The following is a 9904-nucleotide window of genomic DNA, read 5'->3' as shown; positions in this document are numbered from 1 at the left end:
GGATCATGACCTTGTAGAATTTATCCATAGGATGGAAGGATGGTTCAATATAAGCAGATCAGGCAATGTGTTACACCATAATAACAGAATAAAGGATAAATATCACACGATCATCCTGCCAGATGCCAAAAATGCTTTTGACAAGATTTAACACCCTTTTGTGATCAAAACTCCCAGCAAACTAGATACAAAAAGTACTTACCTAAAACAATAAAGGCCATATAGAAAAAACCTATATCTAACATCATAGTCAATGGTGGAAAGCTAAAAGCTATTAAGATCTGGAGTAAAACAAGGATAACAATTCTCACCACTTCAAATCAACACAAAAAATCCAGTAGAGTTTTTTATTAACTGACAATGAACTGTCTGAAAAGAAATTTAAAAATCCAATTTACATTAACATCAAAAAGAACAAAATGCTTAGGAATAAACTTAACAAAGTTGGTGAAAGACATGTACACCCAGAACCATAAAACTTTGATGAAAACAATTTAAACAGGTACAAATAGACTGCGGTTCACGTCTCTTGGAGTGGTGGGTCGCGGCTGGACAGGTCTCCTCTGCTGGTTGAAATGTGTATAATTTTACCTGCATCAATCATTCGTGATGGGCTGCCACTTTCTGCTTCCACTGACTATGAACAAGGCACAGGCATGCAGGAGTGCAGAAGACATTGTAAAACACTTTCAGAGAAACTTGCTCAGCGTCCTGATAGATGTACCCTGAAAACTGGACATTATAACATTCATTTTATTAGCTCTCTGGGAGTGAGTTACATGATGTTGTGCCCTGAAAATTATCCAAATGCTCTGGTCTTCTCTTTCCTGGATGAGCTTCAGAAGGAGTTCACTACTACTTACAACATGATGAAGACAAACCCTGCTGTCAGACCATACTGTTTCATTGAGCTTGATAACTTCATTCAGAGGACCAAGCAGCAATATAATCATCCCGGTTCTCTTTCAACAGAGATAAATCTATTGGACATGCAGATGGAAATCAAGCTGAGGCCCCCTTATCAAATTCCGTGTGTGAACTGGGGTGGGCCCATGGAGTCTCATCTGCATTTTCTATTGACTCTAAAGGTGCTGGTAAGATTTCATCTGCTCACCTGCGACTGGAACCAGTGGCTCTGTCAGAGATTGTGGCATTTATCCTTAGTCTTATATGCAGCTCTGAATTTAATTTGAGGTTTTCATGCCATAGAAAAGTCTTTTGCAGAGTGATGGTGAAGATTTTAATTACATCGTTGCATTTTTTCCTTGGAACAGCAGCCTGTCTTTCCCAGTGTTACTTATTTGCCTATTACCCTGGCTGGCCAAATGTCAAATCTTTTTTTGACTTTTGGTTTAATCTGTCTGTGCAACATCTCTAGAATTGCTCAACCTGTGGCAGCTTTTCTTTCACGTGACTGTGGGAGCGTTTGTTCCACACTGCAGATCTGACTAAGGCAAGCCCAGAGCAAGGCTCCTAATTACGATGTCTGACCCCATCCTTCAGACATACTGCCCTGGCACCTGGGGAAAAAGGAGGGAGTATACCCTAACTGCCACTGTGATGAAGAAACCATTCACCACAATCGAGAAGCTCTGCTTTCTTTCTCTCCAACTATCCTTTTTGTTTTAAATCAGCGTATCATGCCTGGGAGCGTGGCAGTTCCTGCTAGGAAAGCTCCTCACATTAGTCATGAGATTATTATTCAGAGGAGGAGGAGATATCTCTCTCCTGGGCCATGACCATGGAAGAACAGTCAGAAGCCCTTTGGAGACTTGGCCAGCAGTCCTGAATCCTTCTAAAGAGTTCAATCAAAAAACTTGTGTGGTACATGTTCTGAGAATCAAGTGGGGACTCTACAGCCTGGGTTCGCCTTTGTGAGGCATAAGTATAGCCCAGACAAAAAGATGCCATGGAGTTTATGTTTAAAATAACTTGCTAAATATCAGATTACTTACACTCTTATAGTACCATGAGTTTATGAAGTCCAGGATGGTGTAGAATTGGTTCTTTTTCCTGTTATATTTTTGCTTGATTCTTAACTCTGGAAATCACTTGATCTAGGAGACGGCTTTTTTGAGTTTATCTCTAGAACATCACAAGTATTGAGAACAAAATAATGTGTTTCCTTTCTAGACCATGTTTGTAGTTTCTTTCGAAATCACCTTTTTAAAAAGATTTTATTTATTTATTTGACAGAAATCACAAGTAAGTGGAGAGGCAGGTAGAGAGAGAGAGGAGGAAGCTGGCTCCCCACGGAGCAGAGAGCCCAATGCGGGGCTCGATCTCAGGACCCTGTGATCATGACCTGAGCTTAAGGCAGAGGCTTTAACCCACTGAGCCTCCCAGGCACCCCTCAAAATCACTTTTTAGACATGTGATTTGTTAGATTATAGCCATTGTTCCCCAGACTTCAATCATTTGAGTATTAAATATACTATTATTTCTTAGTATTTACTTTTTAAATCTTAAAATAGTTTAAAAACAAACTAATCTCTACTCCAAGAAGAAAACCAGCATCAATTTACCATGAGTAACTACAAAGTAAAACAAAAAATGTTATTAAATTCTAACTAGATACTAATGCCCCCCCAGCATCTGAACCCAAGAAGCCTGCTCTTTGTTGCAGTGAGAGAGATCTTGCCCAACAAAAAAATGGGGCTCTATCTGCGGAATTATCAGAAGGATAAAATTGTAAAGGGAATGACATTTTCCCTTTGACTCTATATTATTTACTTCTGTGTTGTATACCACCCAAACTCCCCTTGTGTGCCACCAGTGGTGTGGGTCCTGCCCTATGGAAACACTGACGTATACTAAGAGAACCGGGAGGTAACTTCTCCTGGCAGCTCATTCTATTTTGTGGCTTTGAGGAGTTTGGCACCTAGTATCTTAGAAAACTTATTTGCTTTTTGATAACATTATAAGGTTGTTCAAGCAGTTATGAATTAATAATACAGGAAGAACTGTGTGATACCACTAGCAAAGTCTGCAACTTTCCTGGTTTGAAAGTTACCTTCATTAATGACTTTCTTTTGTGTTTATTTGTTTATTTTTTAAAAGATTTTATTTATTTATTTGGCACAGAGAGAGAGAGAGAGAGATCACAAGTAGGCAGAGACAGACAGAGAGATAGGGGGAAGCAGGCTCCCCACCGAGCAGAGAGCCCAATGTGGGGCATGATCCCAGGACCCTGAGATCATGACCTGAGCCAAAGGCAGAGGCTTAACCCACTGAGCCACCCAGGCACCCCTTCTTTTGTTTTTAAAGAAAAGAGTCCAAGCAAAGTATATATAAGGAACTAAAATTTTATATCTAGAAAATAGTGGGCCCGTTACATATAATTTATGTTACTGGGTGTATTTTTTAAGCAGAATAGTCCAGAGGGGTAAAGTCGTTGAACTACCATGTTTACCAGAACCCTTATATATAGGTATGTCTGCAACTGTAAAATCTTGCTTAACTGAGGGTGAGGGAGTCAAGATGGCAGAGGAGTAGCAGACTGAGATGACATCAGGTCACAGGAGTTCAGCTAGATAGCTATCAAACCATTCTGAACACCCACAAACCCAACAGGAGATCGAAGAGAAGAAGAGCAGCAATTCTAGAAACAGAAAATCCACCACTTTCTGAAAGGTAGGACGTTTGGAGAAATGAATCCGAAGTGACAGGAAGATAGACTTTGGGGGGAGTGGCCGGTTCCCAGCAAGCTGTGGAGCAATGGAGCACAAAATTCGGACTTTTAAAAGTCTGCTCCACTGAGGGACATTGCTCCAAAGGCTAAGCGGGGGTGGAGCCCTCGCAGGGGCAGTGTGGTTTCAGGTCCTGCGGGACCACAGGAAGATCAGGGGTGTCTGAGTGTAGCAGAGCTCCTGTGTATCAGAACTGAGAAGCCGGTGGCAGAGACGAGCCAAGGAGTGAACTCTCAGCTCAGGGTTACCTTAAACTGTGATCCATGGCACAGTTGGGCCACTGCTCTTTGAGCTGGGCCCCCACAAATGGTAGATCCAGGGAGACTCACGTCCATTCACCAGAAGAGCAGAGCAGGAAGATCTGCCAGGTTTGGAGACTCCAGCAGGGCTGTGTGCCAGAGACAGAAATGTTCAGTGACAGGCCGGGTGAGCTTGGAGCACGGCCAGAGAACAGGAAGATGGGACTGATTGAGTGCTTTTCTCTAACGGCACCCTGAGGAGTGGGGCCCAAAGCTCTTGGCTCCTCTGGGTGGGAGATAGGGAGGCCGCCATTTTCATTCCCATCCTCCAGTGCTCTACGGAAAGCATTCAGGGAACAAAAGCCCCAGAGAGCAAACCTAAGCAGGTTACCTAGCCCGGCCCCTGGCAGGGGCAGCATAATTCTGCCTCCGACAAAGACATTTGAGAATCACTACAACAGGCCCCTCCCCACAGAAGATCAGCAAGAACATCCAACCAAGACCAAGGTCACTGATCAGGGAGAACAGCGGAATTCCAGAGGAGGGGAAAGCAAAGCATGGAATTTGTGGCTTTCTCCCCATGATTCTTTAGTCTTGCAAAGTTAATTAAATTTTTTTATTTTATTTTTTTCTTATTTTTTCTTTTATTTTTTCTTATTCTAATTTTTTTAACCTTTCTTCTTTCCTCTTTTAACATTTTTTAACTACTTTATCTTAACAATACCTTTCTAAAAATTTTTTTTAAAAGATTTTATTTATTTATTTGACAGACAGAAATCACAAGTAGGCAGAGAGACAGGCAGAGAGAGAGGAGGAAGCAGGCTCCCTGCTGAGCAGAGAGCCAGATGTGGGGCTCGATCCCAGGACGCTGAGACAATGACCCCAGCCAAAGGCAGAGGCTCAACCCACTGACCCACCCAGGTGCCCCTAAATTTTTTTTTTAAATCCATTATTATAGTTATATTTTATCCTTCATTGTATCTAACTTTATTTTTTGTATACATATAGGGTTTTTTCTTTCAAGAAATTTTGGGATACAATTTCTTCTAATAGATCAAAATATAACCTAAATCTAGCACAGGGCTTTGCTCTAGTCTCCAGCCTGAGCAAATTCTCTCCACTTTCTTTTTCTTTCTTTTTCCAACCAACTTATTTTATCAATTCCTTTTTTAGAATTTTTTAAAATTTTCATCATTACAGTCATATTCCATCCCTTCATTGTGTTTACCCTTATTTTGTGTGTGTGTGTATATATATATATTATATATTATATATATATTATATATTATATATATACACACATATATTTATATATATAAATATATATGTGTGTATATATATAAATATATATATTTATATATATTTATATATATTTATATATTTATATATATAAAATATATATAAATATGTATTTTTATATATTATATATTTATATATATTTATATATAAATATATATTTTTATATATTATATATTATTTTATAATATATATTATATATATGTATATATTATATATGTGTGTATATTATATATTATATTATATTATATTATATATGTATATTATATTATTATATTATATTATATATGTATATTATATTATATATAATATATATAATATATATATTATATTAATAATATAATATATATATTATATTATATATATTATTATATTATATATTATATATATACACATATATAAATATATAATATATACATTTATATATATTATATATAACACACACATATATAAATATATATAATATATATTTATATGTGTGTATGATATATATAATATATAAAAATATATATATTATATATATACACATATTTATATATGTGTATATATGTGTAAAATATAAAATATATATTTTATATATATTTTATATATATATTTGTGTATATATATAAGTTTTATATATATATTTGTATATATATACATATATATATTTGTATATATATAAGTTTTTCTTTCTAATATATATATATACACATATATATACATATATATGTATATATATGTGTATATATATATATTAGTTTTTTTACACTTCTTCTTACCCCTTTTCTTCTCCCCCCAATTTGGGGTCTCTTCTGATTTGGCTAGTGTACATTTTTCTGGGGTCTTTTCCTCACTTTTAGTATTTTATTCTCTTGTTCAGATACTTTTATCTGGATAAAATGACAAGGTGGAAAAACTCACCACAAAAAAAAAAAAAAAACAACAGGCAGCACCAAAGGCTAGGGACCTAATCAATACAGACATTGGTAATATGTCAGATCTAGAGTTCAGAATGATGATTCTCAAGGTGCTAGCTGGACTCAAAAAAGGCATGGAAGATATGAGAGAAATGCTGTCTGGAGAAATAAAAGCCCTTTCTGGAGAAATAAAAGAAATAAAATCTAACCAAACTGGAATCAAAAAAGCTATTAATGTGGTGCAATAAAAAAATGGAGGCTCTTACTGCTAAGATAAATGAGGCAGAAGAAAGAATTAGTGATATAGAGGACCAAATGATGGAGAATAAAGAAGCTGAGCAAAAGAGAGACAAACAACTACTGGACCATAAAGGGAGAATTCAAGAGATAAGTGATACATAAGATGAAAAAATATTTAAAAAATTAAGATTCCAGAAGAAGAAGAAGAGAGAGGGGGGCAGAAGGTATATTGGAGTGAATTATTATAGAGAATTTCCCTAATATGGCAAAGGGAACAAACATCAAAATCCAGGAGGCACAGAGAACCCCCCTCAAAATCCATAAAAATAGGTCCCCACCCTGTCATCTAATAGTAAAGCTTACAAGTCTTAGTGACAAAACGAAAATCCTGAAAGCAGCCTGGGACAAGAAGTCTGTAACATACAATGGTAAAAATATTAGCTTCGCAGCACACTTATCCACAGAAACCTGGCAGGCCAGAAAGAACTGGCATGATATATTCAGAGCACTAAATGAGAAAAAACATGCAGCCAAAATACTATATCCAGCTAGGCTATCATTGAAAATAGAAGGAGACAAAAAGCTTCCAGGACAAATAAAAACTAAAAGATTTTGTAAACACCAAATCAGCCCTACAGGAAATATTGAAAGGGTTCCTCTAAGCAGAGAGAGAGCCTAAAAGTAGTAGACCAGAGAGGAGCAGCGACAATATACAGTAACAGCCACCTTACAGGAAATATAATGGCACTAAATTCATATATTTCAATAGTTACCATGACTGTAAAAGGGCTAAATACCCCTGTCAAAAAACACAGGGTATCAGAATGGATAAAAAAACAAAACCCATCAATATGCTGTCTACAAGAAACTCATTTTAGACCCAAAGACACCTCCAGATTTAAAGTGAGGGGATGGAAAACAATGTACCATACTAATGGACATCAAAAGAAAGCTGGAGTGGCAACCTTTATATCAGATAAACTAGACTTTAAGCCAAAGACTATAATAAGAGATGAGGAAAGACACTATATCATACTCAAAGGGTCAGTCCAAAAAGAAGATCTAATAATTTTAAATATCTATGCCCCTAAGGTGGGAGCAGCCAACTATATAAACCAATTAATAACAAAATCAAAGAAACACATCAACAATAATACAATAACAGTAGGGGACTTTAACACCCCCCTCACTGAAATGGACAGATCATCTAAGAAAAAGATCAACAAGGAAATAAAGGCCTTAAATGACACACTTGACCAGATGGACATCACAGATATTTTCAGAACTTTCCATCCAAAAGCAACAAAATACACATTCTTCTCTAGTGCACATGGAACATTCTCTAGATTAGATCACACCCTGGGTCACAAATCAGGTCTCAACCAGTACCAAAAGATTGGGATCATTCCCTGCATATTTTCAGACCACAATGCTCTGAAGCTAGAACACAGTCACAAGAGGAAAATTGGAAAGAACCCAAATACACGGATGCTAAAGAGCATCCTACTAAAGAATGAATGGGTCAACCAGGAAATTAAAGAAGAATTGAAAAAAATCATGGAAACAAGTTATAATGAAAACACAAATGTTCAAAATCTGTGGGACACAGCAAAGGCAGTCCTGAGAAGAAATTGTATAATGAACAAGCCTTTCTCAAGAAACAAGAAAGGTCTTAAGCACACAACTTAACCCTACACCTAAAGGAACTGGAGAAAGACCAGCAAAAGCCTAAACCTAGCAGGAGAAGAGAAATAATAAAGATCAGAGCAGAAATCAATGAAATAGAAACCAAAAAAACAGTAGAACAAATCAATGAAACTAGAAGCTGGTTCTTTGAAAGAATTAATGAGATTGATAAACCCCTGGCCAGACTTATCAAAAAGAAAAGAGAAAGGACCCAAATTAATAAAATCATGAATGAAAGAGGAAAGATCACAGCCAACACCAAAGAAATACAAACAATTATAAGAACATATTATGAGCAACTATACACCAGCAAATTTGAAAATCTGGAAGAAATGGATGCATTCCTAGAGATGTATAAACTACCAAAACTGAACCAGGAAGAAATAGAACACTGAACAGACATATAACCAGTAAGGAGATTGAAGCAGTCATCAAAAATCTCCAAAAATAAGAGCCCAGGGCCAGACAGCTTCCCAGGGGAATTCTACCAAACATTTAAAGAAGAATTAATACCTATTCTCTTGAAAATGTTCCAAAAAATAGAAGTGGAAGGAAAACTTCCAAACTCATTTTATGAGGCCAGCATTACCTTAATCCCAAATCCAGACGAAGACCCCATCAAAAAAGAGAATTACAGACCAATGTCCTTGATGAACACAGGTGCAAAAATTCTCACCAAAATACTAGCCAATAGGATACAACAGTACTTTAAAAGGATTATCCACCACGACCAAGTGAGATTTATTCCTGGGCTCCAAGGTTGGTTCAACATCTGCAAATCAATCAATGTAATACAATACATTAATAAAAGAAAGGACAAGAACCATATGATACTCTCAATAGGTGCTGAAAAAGCATTTGACAAAGTACAGCATCCTTTCTTGATCAAAAGTCTTCAAAGTGTAGGGATAGAGGGTATATACCTCAATATCATCAAAGCCATCTATGAAAAACCCACAGCGAATATCATTCTCAATGGACAGAAACTGAGAGCTTTTCTGTTAAGGTCAGGAGCACAACAGGGCTGTCCACTATCACCACTGCTATTCAACATGGTACTAGAAGTCCTAACCTCAGCAATCAGACAGCAAAAAGAAATGAGGAGAACACAGGCTGCAACCTCTTTGACCTCAGCCACAGCAACTTCTTCCTAGAAACATCGCCAAAGGCAAGGGAAACAAGGCCAAAAATGAACTATTGGGATTTCATCAAGATCAAAAACTTTTGCACAGTAAAGGAAAAGTCAACAAAACCAAAAGACAACTGACAGAATGGGAGAAGATATTTGCAAACAACATATCAGATAAAGAGCTAGTACCCAAAATCTATAAAGAACTTATCAAACTCAACACCCAAAGAACAAATAATCCAGTCAAGAAATGGGCAGAGGACATGAACAGACATTTCTGCAAAGAAGACATCCAAATGGCCAACAGACACATGAAAAAGTGCTCCACATCACTCAGCATCAGGGAAATACAAATCAAAACCACAAATGAGATACCACCTCACACCTGTCAGAATGGCTAAAATTAACAAGTCAGGAAATGACATGCTGGCGAGGATGCGGAGAAAGGGGAACCCTCCTACATTGTTGGTGGGAATGCAAGCTGGTGCAACCACTCTGGAAAACAGCATGGAGGTTCCTCAAAACTTGAAAATAGAGCTACCCTATGACCCAGCAATCACACTACTGGGTATTTACCCTAAAGTTACAAATGTAGTGATCCAAAGGGGCACATGCACCCGAATGTGTATAGCAGCAATGCCCACAATAGCCAAACTATGGAAAGAACCCAGATGTCCGTCAAAGATAAATGGATAAAGAAGATGTGGTATATAAATACATTGGAAT

At 37.1% G+C, this 9904-nt stretch overlaps 1 pseudogene across 1 annotated transcript; it reads left to right on the top strand.

The window, feature by feature from the left end:
- Positions 1–575: 575 nt before the first annotated feature.
- On the top strand, positions 576–1477 carry LOC308347965 (vesicle-trafficking protein SEC22a-like; annotated as a pseudogene). The gene is made up of 2 exons: positions 576–1109; positions 1292–1477. The product of its transcript is annotated as a vesicle-trafficking protein SEC22a-like (transcript).
- Positions 1478–9904: the final 8427 nt, after the last annotated feature.

Source organism: Martes martes (genome assembly GCF_963455335.1).
Source record: "Martes martes genome assembly, chromosome: 8".
Classification (NCBI taxonomy): Eukaryota; Metazoa; Chordata; class Mammalia; order Carnivora; family Mustelidae; genus Martes; species Martes martes.
This window is presented reverse-complemented; position numbering and strand designations above follow the sequence as displayed.